Source organism: Ostrinia furnacalis, unplaced genomic scaffold, assembly GCF_004193835.3.
Source record: "Ostrinia furnacalis isolate ACB-3 unplaced genomic scaffold, ASM419383v2 OfSCF3159, whole genome shotgun sequence".
NCBI classification, from domain to species: Eukaryota; Metazoa; Arthropoda; class Insecta; order Lepidoptera; family Crambidae; genus Ostrinia; species Ostrinia furnacalis.
In genome coordinates, this window is record NW_021133398.1 from 535,655 (window position 1) to 561,173 (window position 25,519).

General features: G+C 37.4%; 1 protein-coding gene across 1 annotated transcript in view; it reads right to left on the minus strand.

The window, feature by feature from the left end:
- Myo81F (unconventional myosin 81F) overlaps positions 1–25,519 on the minus strand; it is a 113,771-nt gene that overhangs the window by 79,216 nt on the left and 9,036 nt on the right. Inside the window, exon 2 of the mRNA XM_028311074.1 lies at positions 563–612. The gene's annotated coding sequence lies outside the window, so the exon portion shown is untranslated. The remainder of the gene's footprint in view (positions 1–562; positions 613–25,519) is intronic.

The window sequence follows — 25,519 nt, forward strand, 5'->3', positions numbered from 1 at the left end:
CGAGAGCCTACACAGATCTGATAAAATTAAATGAACATAGTGCTCATTTTCAAGTGCTTTCAACTCGTACTTGAAATAATTGGAACGAAAATGTACTTATAAATAGACTGAAGATTCATTGAAGTTTAATTAGATCTCATTACTACTACACAGAAATCAATGAATCAATAAACATCTTCAATCTAATTTTATGTAGGAAATAATATTACAGTTGACTGCTGCTAATTAATAACAAATTAATACTCATTCCAAGTGTTATACTTAATTTCATATTACATCGAAGCATAATATTTATTGACAGTGAATTTAATACACTACGTATTTGACACGCGATATTTCTCTTCCGATTTTGCCAATGGGCGTCAGGAACAGGTGTTTGGTAAACTTATCGTGTTGTCCATCGACAGTCTAAGCACAACCCTATGTTAAAGCATTAAAATATAAATTTGTTTAGCAACAAGGTTGAGCGTACAGTCAACAGAATGAGTCCCTTGTTGTTTTTCTTCTTAGAGATAAAGGTCAGTTTTAATTTGTTTTTGGTGTTAACTGTATGTTTACGCACCTGCTGTCCGTGTGTCCCGTGCAGAAGTTATGGTCTCATCCTTTGGTGATCTGAAAGGAAGACAAAAAAGTTTACAAGTGTGACCGAATTTAACGGTAGAGTGCTTTCTACGTTTTGATATCACCTTACTAGTTTTTTTATAGTAAGTTTTTCTTACATTATTCTCATTCATTTACTAAGGCTTTTGAGACAGGTTGGCATAAATACTATAAGAACATATTCATTCTAGTGCAAAGGCTTTGCACCACTTGCACCACCTTATTTTAATCGTAACAATAACAATAACCGGTGCTTTTTGTATGGAATCTGACAGATTTATGACGTTAGTCAAAGTCAAAGGAGAACCCACCCTTAGTCATTTTTGGGCAAAGGCTTTTAAAGATTTTATTACTGCATTGTATACCCTGCGATCGATTGCGGTATCGAAATAGCGCGTTGTACCTACTCGTAGTGACTGCATCAATGACATGCAGTGTTGCATTGCAAGTTTACGAAGAGCGGCACCATGAATGCCATAATAAATAATACATAAGAGTATGTCTGCCGGATTCCTATTTGTTTAACATCTCACAAACTAAATGAAAGTAAACTTGGAAGAGATTCTTGGAATAATATTTTGTTACATACACGTGTCTATGGTAATACAAAAACAGAACAGAGGTCAGACATACAAGATCGAATTCGCCCTCCAAAGAAAGAGATGCGACTGTCAAACGCCTTCAATTGTTTTCTTGACAAATCCGTTAATCACTTGTTTTCGCGCCTCTCCCCTAATGAATGTTTGCTGACAGGCGCTGAAGAGACGCCCGAGACCTTTTATTGACGTACAACCTACTCTGACCTCTAATGTTAGTCTTTTACCCTCTTGTTCATAAAGCACTGTTATTTTGTTTAAGAAAAGGGATACCTAGTAAAATTAAACACGGTTTTAACTTTAACTCATGAATAAATAGTGCGATAACCCTCCTTCTGGCGCAGTCGGGTAAAAATACAGCAAGTATAGAATGGAGAGCTCACAGTATTATTACAACGGTCATGGGCGCGCCTTTAACCAGGCAATAATGCCATAAGTATTATCTAAGCTGTGACGACGGAAAGACACGCATTTCGGCTATTCAAAAGTATTATGGTGCATTACAGCGTCTTTCCATTCTATACATAGCCAGAACGCAAGGGTGTGAAACTAATCGAGTATAGTTTGGAGATGACTTTTTTTACTAAGCTCCTCCAAACTATACACGACCAGTACGCATACGCTGCGTACTGCTCGTGTATACTTTGTAGTGACTTAGGTCAATTATCTTCCTCCAAAATATACATCGCCAGTACGCATACGGACTAATCATGTATGTATTGTAATAAGTGCGTGATTACAATTTATACGCGAGTAGTTGCATGCTAGTCATTTTGACTTAAGGCTTGGTATTTCTGCCAAAGTAGGTATTTCGCGCTGTCAAAATCTGCGCGCGCAAGACTTTGCCGAAGACAGCGCGCCAAAGAGCTCTCGCGGCTACACAGTATAGAAATACGCAGTTGGTTAGGTTAGGTTGACTTCCTTCCGTTCAAGCGTCACACTCAGTGCACTTTCTAATACAAATCATATCCAAGTGATACAAATTAAAACAACTTTCAGAATTTTTGGGAATATATTTTAGAATCGAATAAATATAACATATAACTGCCAAAGTAAACACGGTTCAAAGAGGCGTGGCGTCACCCGACCTTCCGGAAGTTCCGCGCCGGCCAAAAGAATTTCAAGATTACGTCACCCGACCTATCGGTAGGTCCTCGGTAGCTTGAGCGATTGGAAAAACATTTTATGATCAGTTACTCGTAGTAGCGATTATTTAGAGCTTGGATAATAAATTATAGTTGTTGCAATTCACGAAACTTTGCATGTGGTTAATTACATTAATCTGTACACGCATCAATTTTGTTCAGTCTTTTTGTTTATTCATAAATAAAAATATTATCATACTAAAATTGCATACATATTTGTTTGTATTGGTCTGGGTGTTTTCTTTCCATAATTTATGTATAACCTATGTACGGGGCTCTGTATCGAAAATCACTATGAGCATCACACGCGGTTACCTGCCACAGGCACCCGCTCTGAGCACTCATGGAAGTTTATGCAGAGGTCGCTAGAGTTTGACTTTGAGCTTTGATTATAGTCATTACGAAGCAGATTTTGATGGAAAACTGCACTGTCTTGAATTCGAAAGGGTACTTTGACGGTGTTAGGGGAATTCTAGGAATAAATGCAGAGCCTCCTCATTGAGATTGAGACATTTCAATTTGACATTTCACTTGAAATTGATTGCAATCTGACATGGAGTTTTCAAACACTTGTAAAAATAAAAAGTAATTAAATCAAAAGCAGTAATTATCTAGTATTGATATCAACTTCGAAGCAAATGACTCCCAAAATAACTTTCTACCCCTTTTACACGTTTGTCATGAATTATAATATTAAGCTGCTCGGGAAACTACGTAACATCTTTTCGTCCAAAATACCGCAGTGCCTGAAGACGAAAGTCTACAACCAATGTGTGCTACCAGTGATAACTTATGGCTCGGAAACGTGGCCTCTCACTATAGGCCTTATACAGAAGCTCAAAGTCGCACAGCGTGCTATGGAGAGGGCTATGCTTGGTGTTTCTTTGCGAGATCGAATCAGAAATGAGGAAATCCGTAAACGAACTAAAGTTGCTGACATAGTAATAGCCCGACGGATTAGCAAGCTGAAGTGGCAATGGGCAGGGCATATAGTACGCAGAACTGACGGCCGATGGGGCAGCAAGGTTCTGGAATGGAGGCCGCGTACCGGAAAACGCAGCGTGGGACGTCTACCTACAAGGTGGACTGACGACATCGTAAAGGTAGCAGGGAAGCGCTGGATACAGGCCGCTACCAATCGATCAACGTGGAAAGCATTAGGGGAGGCCTATGTTCAGCAGTGGACGTCCTATGGCTGAAATGATGATGATGATGATGATGATGATAATATTAAGGAATTGTTACGCAAAATTTCAAGTAGATTGAACCAAAGAATCACTTTGTCCCATACAAACTTTGCCCCCTTTTTCACCCCCTTCATTTCATAACCCCATTTCGGAAAATCGGATGCCTACGTCATACAAAGAACACACCTTCCAACTTTTAGGTCTCTATGATAGCCGTCAGTCATTTAGGACAAAGCATTTTTATTAGTTGTCCAATACTCTATCGTTCCAGTTGTGTCATTGACAGGAGGGCGCTACTATCTTAATGGGTTATTTATTAGTCCCAACTTTATGCCACTTGACATTTCATATTTGATTTGATATTCAGTCTTTTTCATTGCAGGACAGTTAAATAGTTTTATTATTAGTTTCTTCTTTAAGTCTTGTTTGTCAAAGGCTCCATGAGAGCAAAATTTAGCTTTATAATAGGTTTTAATTATTTTTTTTGAAATATTTGACGCCTTGTAATCTCTCGTTAATATAGGCCCACACAAATAAAGAATGTTTGACTTCGACTTTAATAATTATGCTCTTACATAATTATAAATAAATTACCTTTCCGCCCGCCTAGGCTAACTTATGACGATATGTGACAAATAAATTTCAATAAATAAATAAGACGTATAAAAAGCGCCATCTACCTATCGTCATTGGTTAACATCTACAGCGCTGGACAAACTATTGTAAGACGTTCGTAAACATTCATTCGGGGGAAGCCGTGAAACGCTATCTATCAACATGATATCTAACGGGGTAAAACGAGGTCCACGCGAACGAAGTCGCGGGCGGCCGCTAGTTTATAATAGGTAGCTTTCCCTCCGCAACCTTATTGGTATTCCATGTATGTGTCTTTTAACTGATTTCTGTTAAACATTTTATGTAAAATTTGTCCAGTTATAACTCCATTTACATCTGCATCTGTAAACAAGGGTTCATGTTCCCCAGCCCAGATGCCGAGTAAACAGAATCGTCTTTCAGTGACGTGCAGCTGCCCTTATATTTGACCCACTGACCAAATTTTTTATTATTAATTTGTATCAGTGTGCTCTTCTAAAGAGTGTAAGACGATTGTATGTAGGTACTATTAAAATGTAATTTTAACTCATTGGTTTTGTCTCATATTTGAGTAATGTATGTACTATGTATCATGAGTAGAGTCTTCGTTTAAAAGGATGCGAACGATTTAAATTTCAATAGGTAAACAAAATTGATAATTCTTAATTATCAAAAATTTTAGCTTTCTCCAGTAACACTGATATTATTATACTGTGACTCATCAAAGTCATCATTGTCAAAAATATTGACAAATCGCGAACTGTCACAGCCAAAAAACTGACACGCGTCCGTCCTCCGTAAGCGCCACCGCGCGACTGATTGAGATTGTCCAAGCCGTCATGGACGATTTTTTTCACATTTTTTAAAATAGTAACTAAATAAGACGCAATATAAAAATTTCATCCGTTAAAAGCCCTCAAGTTATTTCTGAACTTTAGTTTAGTAAAAGATCCAGAATCTCAAATCGCTTATTTTAAAAATAAAACCATAAATAGAAAACGAATAGAGGTAACTTTGGGAATTTATTCTATCGAGTCAACTTCATCAAATCGTGTTTCCATCCGTTAATAGCCCTAGAAAATATCCTCAACTATGCCCAATAAAAATCTTAGCCTTTAATTTTACTGTTTAGTGCCTCAAAAATGAAAAATGAAAACCTCATTTTCGCCATTTTCTCTGCTACCCGGCCTTAATGACCTCTCTTTCTATTACATACTAGCTTTCCGCCCGTGGCTTCGCTCGCGTGGAATTTTGTCTGTTACAGAAAAACAATATCGCGCGCGTATTTGCTCACCGTTTAGACCTACCCTGGACTACGACAAACATTTTAAAACCAAAATCAGCTCAATCGGCCCAGCCGTTCTCGAGTTTTAATCAGACTAACGAACATCAATTCATTTTTATTTATATAGATAGATTAATTCATATCTGCGTGTCTACTTTAAACATTGAATCATCTTACGACACGTGTCATTGTTTTGATAAAGGATTTTTTGGTGTTTCTTATTCTGCCATAGAAAAGATATTTGTTTTGGGGCTGATATTTCACCAATTGTAGGTATGGAAATATGTCAAAATGATTTTGTTCTTGAGATAAAAGTTAATAAATAAAATAAATAATAAATAAATATCCTTAGACATTTTACACTGCGCTTCTAGTCCCAAACTAAGCAAAGCTTGTACTATGGGTACTAGACAACGGATATAAACATAATTAAATACTTTTTTTTGTAAATACATACTTATACCACTTACAATAGATTTAAAAATCTAGATTTATTATAGATTCAGTAAAATAATAATATTTTATGTAATAATATCAAATAAATGTAATTTTAAATATAGTTCCATATTTTACTGAATTTTACTAAATCAATATCAACTAAACACACTCTAGTCGAAGTGTAAGTGGTGTAGTAGAAACTAATCGAGTATAGTTTGGAGATGACTTTTTTTACTAAGCTCCTCCAAACTATACACGATCAGTACGCAAAATTCGTGTATAGTTTGGAGTCACAGATTTACAAACAGGCACTCCGAAATATACACGAGCAGTTTCCTATGGGTGCGTTCTGGCCATGTATAGAACGGAAAGACGCTGCATTACATATCTAACGCCCGTATTCACAAACATTACTATGAATTCTCACAGTGCGCGTGGCGTGAACGCACAGGGTGACACACAAAAAAAATCACAGAGCTCTATTCAACGCTGTGCGTTCGATTTGGTGATTCACTTAAGCAAGTATAGTTTGTGAATACGGGCGTTAGGACATAATAATCCAAGTTCTATCTTGTAAATTACGAGCAAAAACCTATCATAAATACACAACACATGATAAACAGAACTTCCACATCCTCCAGCTTAATTAATAATATCGCAATCAATTCAATACGGTGCCAAGTAAACATTCAGTAAGCTGTTTGAGTTTCCTCGTAAATTCAAATATTGGGAGCTGCACCAACATGGAAATGAGGTTACATCGAGAACGCTTCCGTGAGCCACCGGGTTATACAAGCCTAAATATTGGATTTGCTATTCCCGCAACACCAATAACCTCTGGTTTCCTATGAATTTTCCGATGCAGGATCTTACATTTCAGGATCAATATTTTTTCTTGGAGGATTTTATGTGACACTGATCCATCGCTCGCTCAGCGCTTCAGCGCCTAACTCTACATTTTGCGAATTTGCCGTCGTCTTTATCAAACTTAGTGGACGGTGGTTTTCATATTATGTATAGGAAAGCTAACCTAGCGGTAGCGAGAACTTTTTGGCAAAGGAAATGCGCTAATAGGATATCGGCTGCAGTGGGGGCTGGTACTACCAGTAGTAGGATATGCGGAAATCCTTAGCGATTAGCATGAACTGTTTCCAAACAAAAGTACCTACCTAACCAATGTAGTGCAATGCAGATTGTCATTGTGCGGTACATTTGATAACTGTGACGAACTGTCGACGCCTATCACATTAAGATACAACTTCGTTTTACCTACATAATGTAACACCATCCGAAAATTGCCAATTCGTCTGGACTTTTTTGGTAACAGGTGAGGTTTATTTGATAGCTGAAATTGAGCTCTTAATCAACGTCGCCGTAGCAATTCAAGTCGTGTGACACACGCAATTAATCGCAACTGCAAAATGCGAGGGGCCTAGCTATGCAGACTATTTCATACGTGATTCAGATAGTAATGTCGCCAATAAGAAGACGAATGCTTTGCGGGTTGAACTGTTAAACCATATTATCATTTATAAGGTAAAGCTATTAGTCCTTGTTAGAAAGATCGGTCTACGGATTTTAATTGTTACAAAATTGTCTCTACATTTCATGAATAAGCGGTGCATTAGGCAGTGCTTAGCCTACACATCAGACGGTGTTTTATTTATGTTAATGAATTTGCTACTTAGTAAAACCACTATCTTTTATAGTAAACATGTTCGAGCTGCATCTGTGAAAAAATTCCAGGATCGACCTTTCATAGAATGACCTGTCACTACATTCTCAATGACTACAGTCGAGTTAGTATGAAGTAAGCAATCATGGAAGACATAATGAGTGGCAAGTGCAGCGTGTCAGCCGCATAACTCGACTATTTGATCTTGAGACGCATAATAATTACTCGTATGTCAATTAGCAAGCCGCGAGCGTGCAGTTCCCGATTTGCATGCACGCGACTTCCCAAATTAAATATTCATTACACAGATATTAAGCAAAATATCATTTTTGACGACAACCCCAAAAGGGAGCAGCGGATAGGGCTGCCATTTTTAATTAGGCATAATTAACTTCGGACATTTTGGGTAAATTAAATCCTTATTTTGGTAACTCGTTGGGTAAATTAGTCCAAATTTTAATTTTTGAACAGGCTTCTTTAAAAATGATGAGCGCAGAAATCACTTTGAGTAAAGAGAGTAGAGGGATTTTAAATGGTTAATCTTCAAAATTGTGATTTAAAAATGCTGTCTCAAAAGTTGCATTAAGAAAACCTATCGCTGTGATCATAAATAAAGACCGTTTCTGAGATTATTAAATTATGCTATGCCTGTCAGCCCTAATTCCACCGGAAGACAGCGGTACTCATATCTGCATAACGTTATCATCACCCATACACATTATTTTGGATACCTACAGCCGAGGCTCCGAACTTTCGGCCAGAGTTCGTGACTGAAATAAACCTCGTCATCAAACGCGGAAGTTCTTATTATTTATTAACGTCCAATTTCACACACCGATGGGCACGTCCTAATCCGCCGTGTGAAGATTGAAATTAACTATTAATTCATTTATTATTCATGAGGTCTCATAAATAACAAACAGCGACGTTTATTACCAGATCGATTTGTTTTTAACTTATCATTTCTAAGGAATCTATCAAAAACCAGTTCGCTTGAACTTTCCGAGATCTTTATTTTGTTTATTGAGTCTTCTAAAAGACTTTCTTCGTAATTAATAGGTCTTCGTCTCGATTGACTGAGAACAAGAAACACAAAAGGTATAAAAGGGGCGGCCGCTCGTGGAAACCTACTGAATATTGAAAGTTTATAACGGTTAAACAAGGTATCGATGGTTGATTTTCGATTTTATAGTTTCTCTCTTCGCTCTAAATCCAACTATAAGATAAGTTTCCGCTCCGATGGACCATTGGATTCGACAAATTGTGTGAAACAACTGGGCACATGCTTGATAACAATACTGAGCGGTGTTGCAAAATTATCCAGCATCCGTTATTACGTACGATTCTATTGAATTACGATTACGAACCGTTTCTAACGTTTTCAAATCAATTATATGCTATCGGTATCTTTTAAGAAAAATATCATCTAATAACAAAATAAAATATATTAATGAAGTGTTGCATTTCGAGTATCCATGTTAGCAACTCGGCAAGGCTGCGGTAAAATGATGCGGCGCTTGCGCATAAAAATACACTACGTTATTCGCCACGCTAAAAATGAAACGCATAAATCATATTATAGCATCTTAGCTTTTAATTACTTCTTCTTCTTATACTCGTAGTTTAGGCTGCACCAACTATGCAGAAATGTTATGCACTATAATAACCTGCTTGGCAAAAGATATTTTCAAGAATCACTGAGGGTATGAAGGGTGTAGTCTCCCAAATTAGCCACTGAAAACCTGGTGTCAGTCAGACAAATAACGGAGGTTTCGAGTTAATCTTACATTCGAAAAGCTTACCTAACACTTTTCCAGCTCTTAAGTTAATTCAAATGGGCCGAATCGATGAATCCTCGGCAGGAAATGAGGGATAAACATGGCACCGCCTTTCCACGTGCCGTGAGTGGATTACGATTTATGGTCGCCGGCGAGGGGCAGAAAGAATCCGCCATTACCGGCGTGCCATCCATTTTGATAACGAAATTAAATCAGGGATGCATCTGAAGGTCCTTTTTTGGTCGCAAAAAGGATATCGGAGGTGATCTTGAACAGCTCTTCGATGCCGGAATATCACATCATTTAATTATGAATAATGAAACTAATCAAAACAGGTCGGTGTTCAATTTCACACACGCATGTCAGGCAGTTGAAGAGAGAGTAGCATATAAAACAACAATATTGGTTTCAATGGCACCGAGTTGTTTTTGCAATGTTTCAGAGACTGTCCAGTAGGTAATTTTTGCGCGGAGGATATACCTTAGAAGAACAAGCAGTAATGCCTTGTAAGTTCATTTCAATGGGTTATTGATAATAGGTTACGCACCAATGGAATACTTTAAATAATCATCAACGTCTCATTTCCACGGCATTCAAGACGAAACATAATTAACACGGCTGACGGAACACTTAGCGAGCGCTTTTTAATGGGAATGCATCGATACATACGTAGAGCACCACTTAGAACATTTTAACGGATCTATTGTAAGTATTGTATTGTAACCGATCGAAATACACGAACAGTTGTAAAATGCCGCACATGCATCCAGTCATTAAGCTTTCATTAGGGAAGTACTCATTAAAAGTGTGGAGCAATGAGCAATTTCCGCTTAAAGAAGTCGTAAGCGAACTGTGCAGTGTGCATTGTCCTGAATTTGTTAATGACTAAGTGCATTATCTTATTAGATTTAGCTACTTGTATCTTGCAACTAAGTTCTCAAGTCAACTTTGAACCACCATCTCTATCAACAGCTTTAGAAGTCGATAAAAACAAAAGTTTAAAATATTATTTTTTCGTTCTTCGAATTATAATATACCAAATAGCAAGGATTTACTTAATCCTGAACTTTGTACTAAAATATTACAAGGTAAACCAACTCGGGATATAAAAGAATCCTCAAAGCGGTATTTTGGAGCTTATGTTACGGGTAGGGCTTTCAGCTTGTATTAGATAACTTCCTTTATATTAAATAGCAGCTCTGTAGGTGATACCTACACGAGTATTTCAGAATACAGACAGACGATATACGGACTATAGGAACAGTATAACTTTATGAAGTATATTCTAATGTACACACAAATTATAGAGAAAGCTTATCTTCATGTCCCAAATCATTCGCGGCATCACAAAGTCATTCCACAATAACGGTGACGATATTCATATCTCCTAACTTAGCGTAGACGTAAGTAAGTAGCTATAAGAATTTCCGTTTTGTTCGCTTGTACCTAGTAGCTACCTACTAAAGATTCAATTCAAGTTAGCAAAACGTCATGTTTGATAGGGGTTGTTGCTGTTGTCTTCATATGTTTGATGTGAGGTTCTTATCGTTTCAATATTCGGAACTTCATTGTTTACCAGTAAAGGTTAATTTGGACGAAATCCAAGCAGAACATCGGTCCGATCACGGGTCATCGACCATGTGATTTACGATATTATTCTCCCGAACGAAATTTATATCGACGGGAAAACATTGTAACAATGAACAGGACGCGTGCCTCATTTTGTGTACAAAAGGCGCTGATGAGTTATGATTTAAAACAGGCTTATGATTTGCATGGAATGAAGAACAAGAATCGGGATTAATCAGAATTTTAAAATTTAAAGAGGATAATGAGGAGAAATGCAAAGGTGCGTGAATTTCTAAAAGTTTTGGCATCATGTTGTAGAAAGTACCAAACAAGCAATTACACTGTCTGTATTCTTTATCTTTTGGCAGTTAAATTGGCGCCGTCCGATTTTGCATAAAATTACGCGGCCGTTTAGGGCATTTATGACGTCGCAAAACAAAAATGTGACGTTATTACATTTGCATTCGCCGCCGCAGCTGGCGGGTTATTTTTGATAGGCTGGATTTACACGGGCCGATTTTTACATGATTAGACTTGGCTGTGAACGTTACTTTAACTTTTATTAGAGCCTTGTCGTTTTTTACCTAGTCTGAAAACTGATTTGATTGAATTAACATAGAAAAAAAAAACTGAACTTTATCCAACACGCTATAATTTAAGCAATCTTAAAAAACTATATTTTAGCAATATTGCTTTTTACCTTTAACCATGAGAGAGCTCTCTCAAATACCTAGGTATTCAACACTTGTATGGCAATAATCGTTTCGTGAAAACCCCATACAGTGACGCATAGACGTCAGTTAAAGGTGCGTTCTTTGAACTAACCTCAAGATAGTCATTTCGGCGTAAGTGGAAACTTGACACGGTGTCTCGCGTTACGGTGTTAACAGCGGCCTACATTAGGTTTAACTGGGTTCAAGTGTTAAGAGCGTTTACGTCTAGCGTGGCATGTCAAGTTTAGGTAATTTCGATGCTAGTTTTATTCACACTAAAATAATTATAACTGTGTGCGTGTTCTCACGCTCTATAGTCAAATCAAAATACTTTGATCCACCATCGTAAAAGTATGCCAGGCTGTCAAGTGACAGCTCAAGGAAACTATAAAATCTTCAAATCTTCCAACACCGACTCCATAATTACATTATAAATAATGGTATACATTAGTCCTAATCAATAATAAATACGAAAATTCTTTATCAAATAGTAAATTATCAAAGGTTTTTTACTATTTTGAGAATATTTTATACAGCCTATGTTCAGCAGAAAAATTTTTGAATTTTAATTGTGAGAGATTTTTTCAAATCGGTTCTATTCAAAACAAACTTTTCCTGTTTACTATTCTTTTTTTATCCGGAAAATGCATAACATTTCATACCCACCAGCTGCGGGGGCAGCTAGTGGGTTATTTGGGGTTCTTCCTACCAGAAGGTGGGTAGCCCCTACACCCACTAAAAACCTGACTGTTTCTGCCATGATCCATATAAGTGATATGAGGGAACGCGGGACATCGCCATTGGCTGTTGCCTGTAGCATTCGTCCTTAGCCGCCACCAGACACCTCCATGTCTAGCGACCGAGGCCTGTTAGGAAGGGACAGTTGGAGACCATAAGCTGTCCTCTTGCGCAAAGGGTGTTGGCGGCGGATAACCGGAGTGTCGGCTGAGGCCTTTCGCTCGCCCTTTCCATTGCTTCTTTCTGTGAAAGAACACTTTCACAGAAAGTAAGCACACTATACCATAAGATTATTTGTCTCATCATATATTTTATACTAATGTAGATATTGTTTCCGAAAGCGAACGGGTTCATTCCGTACCTGTACGCTTCATGCGTTCTCTAGCAAAAGCTGAAAATCAGTGTTCTGCCCTTTTGAGGGTAGTGTTTATACTGAGCTCTTTGCTTTTTGCATCGCTGCGGCACACATCACTCTGACGCAGGGAACTATTTGAAACGCTAGTCATCTTTATCTTATGTTGTTTTGTCACTTTTGTTATGTTGCAACTGTTGAAATTATTACTAACCTGTGTAACAAAATACCAGTGGTGTCACCTAGTGTGTTTCTTGACTAACTAACTTTATTTCGATATTGAATTGAATTTCAATAGCAACTATACATAATGTGTGTGTTAAAAGCATTAAAAAAAAGTGTGTTACAACAAATAAACAATTTATCTATCTATCTCACGCCTCTTCCCGATTGGTAGGGAGAGGTCATTTCCAACCGCCGCTCGTTCGCTTAGGCTGGGCACTGTTGGAGCGTGTCAGTCTGCTGCGGTGACTCACGTGCCAAGACTGCAGTGTTAACTGACAACCATCTACAGGCTCTCGGCCTATACGGTGGAGGAATGGCCCGAAGCACCCATGGCCCGGTAGAACCTGGGTCGCCCTTTGTGTGAGGCGATCATGCCGTCGCACCCACTCCTCTAATACAGGCAGAACTGCCTCTATGGTGCGACGTAAAATTTGGCTGACGGCCAGGCGTACCCTTCAGCACTCTAGGGCCTAGATCCTCAAGCCTCTACCTTTTGGTTTCCACCTCTCGTGGTGCACGTACACGTACATTTCCCCTTGGGACCTATGGTCACCTCGCAACTGGCGTCTATTCTCGGTTGTCGACACTAGCTTTGTCGCCACTGAGGATAAATGGCATAAATAATATCGATTGTCACCAGTGGTGACACATACTTTCCCAGTTGTAGCTACAGGCTTTCTCACAACTTATGACAAATTAGAAAAATACATCCCAATTATGCCTAGTGGGGACGTACACAAATATTGACACAAATGTCATCGTGCATGACATACGTAAAGTAAAAGTCAAGTAAGACCAGATGAATACAAATATTATTAATTTTATTAATAATTCGTACGCGTGGACCTCGTTTTACTCCTTAGTTCGTAAAATCTGTTGTTTGATATCATGTTGATAGATGGCGTTTCACGGCTTCCCCCGCATGAATATTTACGAACGTCAAAAACAGTAGTTTGTCCAGCGCTGTAGATTTTAACCAATGACGATAGATTGCGCTTTTTAGACACGTCTTATTTATTTATTGAAATTTATTTGTCACATATCGTCATAAATTATAGCCTATAATTATGTTAATCTGGTTTATAAACAATAATACTGTAAAGTTTCAACAAAATCCGTTCAGTAGTTTTTGAGTGAAAGAGTAACAAACATCCAGACATCCAAACTTTCGCATTTATAATATTAGTAGGATTGTTATACGTCGCCACTAATGACAATATTTTTTTTCCCATTTATCCTCAGTAGGGACATAGTCAGTGTCCACAACCGGGAATAGACGGACTGCGGATACTATGCGGTATCCACGAATTACCTCAGCCTGTGCCTCAGTGATATCATGCGTTGCGCTTTTTTGAACAGTAGGATGCTCCACGACTACACAGCACTGTGCCATACTCGAGCCCCATATAGGACCATATAACGCGCGACGCAAAAGTATAGTCAGCGACTCAGTGCAGCCGGGCCTCCGAGATTAGGCATCAACCGGCTTAGTGCGCCGGCGGTAGCCAAAAGCTTAGGGGTGAGACGATTCAAGTGGCGGTCAAATGACCACTGTCCAACTAACTACAATCCGAGGTACCTACCGCAAAGATTTTCCGACTGTAATATGTTGTGTATGTTCCCCCTACAACTAGGTGGGACCCTGCTGGCAGAGCATTCCTATTAACTATTCTGTAACCACCTATTTATGGCAAATAAATTATTAGTATTATTCCTCTTTATAATATTAGTAGGTATACATACATAACTTGCTGTTCCAAATTTTCGTCATTCGTTTTCGTTTCATCGCTAAAAATAACTTAATTTTATTTTTCATTACGTCTGAAATAGAATTTGTAGTAAAAATAGACTGTAATGAAAAATAACAATAAAATATTTTAATTACCACGTGATCGCAAAATCTACCACCAAGATTTTGCGGATACACTATAAAAGTCCAGCTACCTGTCAAAGATCAACGTACGCGTGACACATGTCAGCAGAGCACCGAGCGACGTGACCTCACTCTGGAACGCCTCGAGGCGGACTGAATTTGAACGATTCGTGCGCGGCGATTTATAGTAGTTTTCAAATACTCATAGAAAAAAAATTACAATGAATTATTTTAAATTTCAAAGTAAATATTTTAGATAAGATATTCTTCTATTATATTAAGCTATTTTTGTGTTGAATAAAGGAAGAATATTGGTGAAAAAATCACTTTGATTTTTGGGTATTTCACGTTCTTTTAATTTGTGATTTCTTATTGTAAAATGCTTAAATCTAAAAATTTTCTCAGATAACTATTTGCCCAAGGATCTATGCTATAGGATATATATGTTTGTTAAATCGTTTTCACAGTGTTTTTATAAAAATTTCAGCTTGTAAACTGACACTAAAGTGGAAATTTACTAAACCTGTGTGGACTTATCTGGATAGAATTCTTAAATGCTAAACTAATCGCAATATTTTCTCAATTAACTATTTAGACGACAAAATTGTCTAACTATTTATGCCTATAACATATTTGTAGTATTACTGGTTAATGATTGTAACGAGTTGAAAAAGTACTGTTTTTGCGCCAAACGGCGTAAACGCTCTTAAACAAAAACATAATTATCACTTATGTGGCGAGTATAAGTGTCACAGACAAAATATCACGTTTCTTTTTTTTTACGCCGTATAAAAATGTACAACTCACGTGCAAATAAATAGAATGTGCGTGTGTATACGCAACCTTATTCACAAAAACAAACAGTAAGTTAACAAGAGTTCACCTCTTTTTTAAACGCAAAAAAGACTACCTAATGTAAATGTTTAATTACTTTCAATAACTAGAATATTGATTCCCATCCCGGGAGTTTTTTACACCTGGCAACAGCGAAATATTATGCATTTGTATGTGCCGCAAAAAACAAAAGACTACGCATAATTTATCGCAAAGTAGTAGGCGATCTCGGTGTTGACGTACAACATACATATTTGCATAGCGTGTCAGCACGCGAAAAATACATTTTTCTTGATGCTCTTTCTATTAGGCTGATCGGACACAGTCATGCGTTAATCATGCATGACATTGGTAATAAACAGGAAGTTAAATCCCAACTAATATTATAAATGCGAAAGTAACTCTGTCTGTCTGTCTGTCTGTCTGTCTGTCTGTCTGTCTGTCTGTCTGTTACGCTTTCCCGCTTAAACCTCGCAACCGATTTTGATGAAATTTGGCATAGAGATAGTTTGAGTCCCGGGAAAGAACATAGGATAGTTTTTATCCCGGTTTTTGAAACAGGGACGCGCGCGATAAAGTTTTTCTGTGACAGACAAAATTCCACGCGGGCGAAGCCGCGGGCGGAAAGCTAGTTATGCATAAATGATAAAGTGGTCAAAACTAACCACTATTAATAAATTCAACTGTCAAATTCAACATTTAAATTGGCATTTGTTTTATTCGTATGCAATTTAGGATGGCACATTAATTTTAAGTTTTTACTAGTAAGAAGATCAAGGCTCAATCTAGGATTTTACTTCGAACTCAGTGTCGTTTGTCCCAATCCCAACATAGTGCCGATAGCGAAAAAACGCAAAATACATGGTCATCGTCGTTCAAATCCCGATTTACAGAACTAGTGAAAACCTTACTTGTATTTACTTAACTGAAAGGTATGGTATGTAATCCAGGAAAAATAGGCACCTACTCCCAAAAATAGAGAAGTGGGGGATATGACATAATTTATTAGAGTAAATGAGGTAAGGTGGGTAACGTTGCCGCGTTGGTGCGACTTTGACACGCAATGCGGGGAGTTCTGCAACTTTATGGCCCATTAAAACCTGAAACACCTTTTTGTGTAGATTGCATCTGCAATTTCAGCTACAACACAAATTCTCGTTAGTTTATTTAAAACTCTTTTTGCACGTAAGGTTTTACAAATGGCGGAATCAATACTACGAGTTAGGCATCAACTATCATTAATAATTTTAAAAAGTTTTTAACCAAACATCATGCACAATTTGACTTTTTTAGATATTGGAGTTTATTAATGACATGGTGATAGCTTAGGATTTAGTAAATTGTTTTTTACAATGATTGAAAACAAGCAATCATCTGCTCAAAGATATGTCTATTGCAATTCTTGTACAAAAAAGGAAAAAAGGGACTGGATTAATTTAATTAAACCGGTATGTAATGAGCAAACCAAATGTGATCACAATATCCAAAACACACAGAGTTAGACAAACTCAAGTGTTTGTGGGGGGTTAAGTTTTAGGCCATGGGGTCAACGATCCCACCACGTGTTACCCCATTTATTGGCCATATAATTCGGTCATGCTTCATTACTCTCAGCTTGTACATACGAATTACGACAGCATATTAAGCTAAACACTGTGGTATCTAAATCCGTTGTAATAGGAGTTATTTTGCTACGAAAATGTACGGTTGACCGTACTATCGTCTTGCGTGGCTGTGTTAGTAATTAAACATTGAACACTCGTAGGCAACTAATGGACGCGTTTTAAGAAGAACATTAAAATTTAATGGGAAGTGCGTTTCATTCAGCAGACTTTAATTTTGGAGATAAATTACCTATCTGGAATTACAACGGTTAGCGCGATTAGCGAGTGTTTTTTTATTATAACAGTCTTACTATGATCCATCTATTATTTGTAGCTTCACTTAGATCACTGCTATAATTGATTATAAATGTTTATTTCATTTTTTTCTAATTTGCTCTGGAACGGAAAAAGCGAATTATATCTCACAATAAAAAAATATTTAGAGTAATTGGAATTAACTGATCAATTCTTCAAACAATGCCAATTAAAAGTTTCCACTTTTAAATGCGAATGTTATCGCCTGTCAACAAAAATTGTGTCGCTAGTCATCACTGTCAACACTTTCTCCTTCTCGGACAAACAGAAATAAGAAAAAAACTCCACATTATTTTATGAGTTCATAACTAAGGAAAGTGTTAATAGGACACTAACTAAGCAAAACAAGGTAAATAAAATAAGGTATAACTACGCAAAATATGTAAATACAGAGCAGAAAAAAAGGAAAATCCTAACATAATAACTACTTGGTCACCTTACAGATGTCCGATGTAAATAAAATGAAGACAGTTACGCGACTGTATCGGAGTGGTGTGAAGTGTAAAGACAAGGCGACAAGGGTTTAGAAAAATGTCACCTTCGTGTGAACGGTCAACAAGGTAATTTGGATATGATGAAAATTTGACACTTCTATCTAAACGTGGTAAGTACATGAGCTAGTTAGTCATGGTTTTACTATCAGTGGTACCACCATTGATATAAGTTAGTGGTCCGCTCCGACTTCGCACATGGTATACAAGTAGGAGGATTTTTTAGCATAGAGTTGTCTTGGCAATAACAAACAACAAAAAAAAAACTAAAATAATTAAGTGAAACGATCCTCCATCATCATAATAACCCAGAAGTGTGGAAAGAAACTGTTCGAAAGCTACACCTATCACTTTTAATCGAAGCGTTAAATAAACAGGAAAAGTACGATCACAGTACGTCAGTGTAGCACGTTTCATTTAAATAAATAATAACATGGGATGAAAAAATGCATTAAAGACTAATCTATTTCAATCGATCTGAATCTGAATGGACTTCATCGCAAGGCGTGTGCTTAATCGATTCATATTAATTAGAAATACAATTAGAAATCGAGAAGTTAAGAAAAACTAGCTTCTTTAATTTGACAGGTGGAGCTCTGCTGATAATATCAGTAGCTAATCAGTTCAGTATTAATATTGATCGTGTTGCGTGTTGTTGTCATAAAGACCTGAATCGAGGGAAGAAATCACAGCTAATGCTTTTAAATCCGCACTAAAAGCCGAATGTTGTCCAACGCAATTAGTCACATATCAACACAAACGTCGGACCAAATTTAGATCTCCTCGAATATACTTTTAATCAATTAGCCAGCTCGCTATAACGAATAAACTGAGTTAAAATTGCTCATATTATTATTCGCAAGGAGTTTAGTTCCGTCGGGAAAGAGGACGCCGCACAATTTGCTCTGAAAAGCTGCAGCTTAGAACAAATATAAAGTTTAATACGAAGTTGCCTTTGTTGGAGGAGGCGAGGAAATTTCATTCGTTGCGATAAAAATGTTAGTCCTTCGAGCCGGATAGGTATTTCTGTTGTTTCACTTTTATACTCTAATGCAAAATAAGTAGGAACCTAATAAGTAGTAGGCGCTTGTGCATCAGAAACAGCGGTGAACGGTCATTGTTATTTTCACTTAGTAGCTAGAATGCTCGTTTTTCAACCTGAGTGTGTTTTCCTTTAGTAAATAATTAAATGTATAAGTAAGTACTACACATTGATATTTAAATATTGTAGTCCGCAAATACAGAGCATTATCCTTGTTCAAACCAGAGCCAGATAAGGGTGCGTCACTCCGGTCAGAGTGACAGATAAACCTGGACGTCCGGTGCACTGCCACCGTATTTAGGTTTGGCTATTGTGAACCCTCCTTATCAAGCAGTGCCTTTTTGAATCACGACTCCAAATCACTATTCAATTGTTTTGTTAAGATTACAATTGTTTAATTTTTTTTTTACTGCTGACCTAATTTACATACGTAGAATTTTTAAAATAGTCCAGTCAATGAATGCCTTAACGACGGTGTAGAGAGAAATCCGTGGAACACAATTTCTGACCTCGGGACTTTATTAAGCCTAGTTAGGTGGTGAACATAGCAAAAGTCCCCGCCCTTAGCCCTTGAGCCGGCGGGGAGAGGGGGGTTTAAAGGTACCACTTTTCGGTTTTTCGCTTAATCCTCGGAAACTATGCGTCCTAGTGACATGACTACTATGAACCAAAAAAAGCCTATTCAATTTGCTACAGGTGAGACCGTCAAGTTTTTCTATATCTTGTATAGTTTTTGCGGCATCTGCTCTAGAAGGTCTGTAAAATTGGAAATTTTATTGTTGTCTTACATGTTCCTTTAAGGAGAAAATCGACTAAATCAACATTGAGCAAACACTATAGACATGCGGGAGCATGTTAAGCCTAGTTCCATGGAGGGGACTGCACCGTGCGTATATTTAGACGAACCAATTAGAGCCACTTTTGACTCCTCATCATTCAAAAACTACTGTGCATTAACACTTCAAATTTGGCTCATGTATTGAGACTTGCAAGATATACATCAGTTTCAAATTTCATAAATATGCCTCAAACGGTTCTTTAGATATTGACGTCCAAAAATCTACATGTCTGACCTATAGACCAAATTCTAACCACTTCCAGATGACCTCGAAGGTTCAAATTTGGCATCCAGAAAGGTAGTTATGTAAATACAAAGGAACAAATAAAAAACCAGTAAATTTTAACATTTCACATGTGATAGATAGATAGTAGTGCTCTAAATATCGATTTTTGAACGTCAATACCTAAATAACCGTTTGAGGTATATTTATGAAATTTGAAGCTGATGTACATCTTGCAAGTCTCAATACATGAGCCAAATTTGAAGTGTTAATGCACAGTAGTTTTTGAGTGATGAGGAGTCAAAAGTGGCTCAAAGTGATTCGTCTAAATATACGCACGGTGTAGTCCCCTCGCTGGAACTAGGCTTAACATGCTCCCGCATGTCTAGAATGATTGCTCAATGTTGATTTAGTCGATTTTCTCCTGATGGGAACATGTAAGACAAAAATAAAATTTCCAATATTACAGACCTTCTAGAGCAGATGCCGCGAAAACTATACAATTTATAGAAAAACTTGTCTATCTCATCTGTAGCAAATTGAATATGCTTTTTTTGGTTCAAAGTAGTCATGTCACTAGGACGCATAGTTTCCGAGGATTAAGCGAAAAACCGAAAAGTGGCACCTTTAAACCCCCCTCTCCCCGCCGGCTCAAGGGCTAAGGGCGGGGACTTTTGCTATGTTCACCTCCTAACTAGTCTAAATAAAGTCCTGAAGTCAGAAATTGTGTTCTACAGTTTTCCATCTATAATGCTTTATTGACTGGACTAAAAGGTTTTCGCAATGACTAAATATTTTTCCATTCAGAACCGATGTTAAAATACAGAGGTTTAGTTTAATCTCAACTGCCAGGCAAAATCGCCGAAAAATGTATTTGGAGGAATTTGTTGACAAATTAATTTTGTTTCGTGTCTAGAATTTAAAGTTTTGGATTAACATTTATTCTTGGTTTGCGCAAATTATAATATGGATCTCTATTTATTACAATCGAATGCAGTTATGTACCTATTTGTACAGTTTTCCGCATAATTTGCAATTGGTATGCGATAATAAGCCTATTTAAGGATACAACAATAAATACAAAATGTCTACTGGTATAATTAAAGGGTCATTATGCAAAATAAATTACATAGTGAGATGGACATTATACACTAATTAACATGTAGACAGAGGTGATCATGTACCTACATCTATTCTAAAACGTCTGCAGGAAGGAATGTCTAGGACTAGACAAATAAATGAAAAGACAGGATTTTCCTGGATTTTTACTTCACCATAATTATTATTATACGATCTTACTTGATACTACCAGGCCTCCGTCACTCGCCTATGCCGGCCGAGATAATTACCTACAGCGCGCGACAACTTCAAGTTGCAAATCAGTCAGGACCGCCACGCGCCTGTGAGCACACGCGTATTTCTATACACGCTCGGTCGATCATCGTCGCAATCAAGGTTTATTGTTCCAACAGCACTGTTATCCTTCTTTAATTTAAAATCGTAGTATTTAGGAATAATAATTAACTGTACTAATTTAAATAATTAAAAAAAACTACACTTTTTAAATAATTTTGAAATACTTATGACAAAAAACTGTAGCAAAAAAATTATTTTAGCTAATATAAACATTAACTTACTTCACCGTGTCTATTTTCCGACACTACACCTTTTAAAACTATTTGTCTAATTTTGAATTATTGCAACACTGAAGTTTATTAATAGGTACTTTAGAGAAGGTACGATTATACAAACACCACTAGATTAAAGATTACCAATCGTAAATACAATAAATGCTTCTTAAAATTAAGTTATTATTTAATTTACTTTGCTTATACAACCCTGACGCTTGAGCTGCGAGGTAGATCAATTCTGAACACAAAAAATTTGCGCTCTTGTGAGCGTAGTAGTAAGGTGCGATTTCAAATGCACCATGTGCGTTGGATATTTTGCATTATTATTGTTACCGTTAAAATGTCGGCATCTGATCCTACACAAAGGAGTGCAATTTCTGTTGCTACTATTATGTATTCTGTGATACTACTTAAGATTGATTAGTTCGTATCAGCCAATTAAAGTTTAGTGAAACTAATACTATCACCCAAATACCCAAGACAAGAATAAAATTATGTAAATCTAGCAATGATGTAAATAAATCCTTTGGCTCCACAATAAGGATCCGACGGGTAAAATATTTATTGTTCTGACAATCGCATCTGCGCTACGTAGGCTTTCTATCCTAAGTACACCTTGCTTGATGACAGATGTATGTTAGGTGTCCAATGTTCTACGTTCAAGTATGTACTATATTAGGTAGGTATGTTGTTTATCTAAGTATTAAAATTGCCTATGCTACATTTAATACTTTTTGAATCGGGAAATAAGCCACCACCGTACCGTATATAATCGCTATTTTTGGAGGGGTATACTCGGATACTCGTCATGTTTTTGCCAATTTGGAAGGGCCATCACACAAACTCTTCGACGCACCGTAATTTTGTTATGTGGACATTAGGGGTCATAAAGGCTTGTAGCTATCTACACCCGCCTGATAGCAGAAGATGGGGTTAGTTTTAGTGCAGGCACAGTGCAGGGTTCTCAAGTTTATAAACGTTGTTAGTAGCAATTAATAACAATGACGTCATGCAACTGGAGCTAGTCGTTAATTATTTTCTAAGATGAAAAGATGTAATGAAATAAAGAAGATGAGTAAGTAGACTTGAACAAATAAAAATGTTATTCATCCGCGTTTTTCTCGACAGATTCGCTTTGTATTCTACACTTTATTGGCTTCGATCGGAGTGTTTTATTCTTTATTGCTTCAATCACAATAGTCCTCAGGTTGGTTTTACTATTTCTGTAAAGTAACAGCCCTTTTAGTGTTTCGGACATCGGTGTATTGTTGTTTATGGTATGTAGTTATGTACATACGAGTTCCGAGTGCTATTACCGGGTCGGCCATTTCGAGGTAATCAATCCCTTTGATGTTCTACACGGGCGAAGGGTTTTCGGAATTTTCTACAAAATTAATAGTATCAATCCAAATGTAAATGAAGTCGAGCAAATGTAAATTAAGATGTAAACTATGATTTGTTTTAGTGTAAAATAGAGATGTAATTTACTGTATTTGATGTTGGAAGTTAGTTTTTAAATTAAAAAATTATTTCTGACTTGCAATGACAGGCTTAATGCTTCAGCAGGTCGAAATTACTTGTTTAGTCTACTAGGAGCACTTGCTCCAAGCAAGACCACTTGGTCTTGCTTCTAAGAATTTCGTTTTCGAGCCAACAATGTGTTAAACTTATCCCGTGTCTTTTTATATTTATTAGGTGGGGTGACACCCTAATATTGTCTATGGGTCACACACACCCACAGTTATTAATCCACGATAGCCGCCTATCATGATTATATCGGACAATACAAAAAAAATCAAAACACCTACACGTATCCCGCCTGGGAATTGAACCCAGACAGAATCGCTCTAACTCGTAAATCACTGGACTACAAGGGACACACGACAGGTGTCTGTCATCGGGGTTACCTACGCCATATCGAATGACAAATGATCGAAAATCAAAATATCGAATACGTTTCATCGAACGATCAAAATATCGAACGATCAAAATATCGAATGCTCAAAATATCGAACGTTCAGAATATCGAACCATCAAAATATCGAACGATCAAAATATCGAACGATCAAAATATCGAAAGTCGATATAGACGTTTTATTAAATTTCATCATGCATCATTTCTTCAAGTTTATAAATTTTGAGAAATAATGTCCGTGGGGACCTATTATAAGCCTAGCCTGTCCCAAAAAGGAAAGTTCAGAAATGATGCGTGATGAAATTTAATAAAAACGTTTATATCGACTTTCGATATTTTGATCGTTCGATATTTTGATCGTTCGATATTCTGATGGTTCGATATTCTGAACGTTCGATATTTTGAGCATTCGATATTTTGATCGTTCGATATTTTGATCGTTCGATGAAACGTATTCGATATTTTGATTTTCGATCATTTGTCATTCGATATGGCGTAGGTAACCCCTGTCATCGTGCCGCTCATTATAAAATGCATGTTTATTTTATATTCAAAAAAACATAATATTAAGAGGCAGGTAGCAACATTAACGTGGGCTCCAATGGCGGGCGGCCGAAAATGGCAAACTGCAAAAACGCGACTCGTGCGCAGCTGCCTGCGACGAAATAGGGAGAACGGAGGAATGTTGATTAAAATCCACAATCTTATTTCGCAAAATTTCAAAAATACAAGTAATTTTTCTTGTGTAAACTCAAATATTTGCCATTGTTTGAGATTGCGTCTGTCATAGTTTAGAAAATAGTAATGGAAAATGTCAAAAGTCATAGGTTCTGAAATTGTGTAGCTAGATGGCGATGTGCTTCGTTAAATCGCGATATCATTTGATTTTTTCCTGACTATTTAAGTTAAAACTTTAAGGTTCAATATACTTCACTTTACTTGGATCAGTGTTTTATTTTACAACCACGGTCCGAGCTTTTTGGGACACTGTACATTGTTGTGGTCCTTCGAGCCGGATATAAGGGCTACGTGGAGGTTTGTACAGCTGGCCACTCTCTCGTCACACCGACCAAGCGGTGGACTGTCGCTTATGGTGTGCTCTGCGGAAGCGGAAAGCGGATGCTGCTGTGATGACGTCAGCGCAAAGCAGTTGGATTAGATTTTCCACCAGACGGCGCTAAAAGCAGTGCCACCCGAGGATCCTCCAGATGGCGCTAAAAGCAGTGCCATAGACAAAGATTCTCCAGAGGGCGCTAAAAGCGGTGCGAGTTTAAGGAGTTCACGAGGAGCAGCCAGATGGCGGTAAAAGCAGTGCAAATCGGAAAAGTCGTGAGTCAGTGATCAGGGACAAAATCAAAATTGACAGTTTGGACTTTGAATTTATTATGTACACTCGCGAGCAAAAGTATGGAATCACTTACATGAAGTTGTTTCCACGCGATCTTGTGTACTAACCAATTTGTTAGTAACAAAAAAGTAGCACCATGTTAAAGATTAAACTTTTAACTTTAAATTGATACCAAATTCATTTAAATCACACCGGTATTTAAAAAGATATCCCGGCTGATGTGAAGAAGTAAGAAAAAAGACATGTACCAACTGTTTGATACGTCGCGAGTTGCGGCCTATTTACCCCCTATAAAAGCACGTGTTTTCGGATTTTTGCGTTCACACGTTGATCCATACACATCTCGGCTTCTTTTGACACTTTACCTGGGATTCTACACCTACAGAAGCAGCACAAATCGTTGCACTGTTGCAAGAAGGGCTCAGCCAGCGGGCTGTCGCACGTCAGCTCCACATAAGCCAGTCCTGAGTTTCGAAAGTTTTAAGACGCTTTTGGGAGACTGGTGGCTTT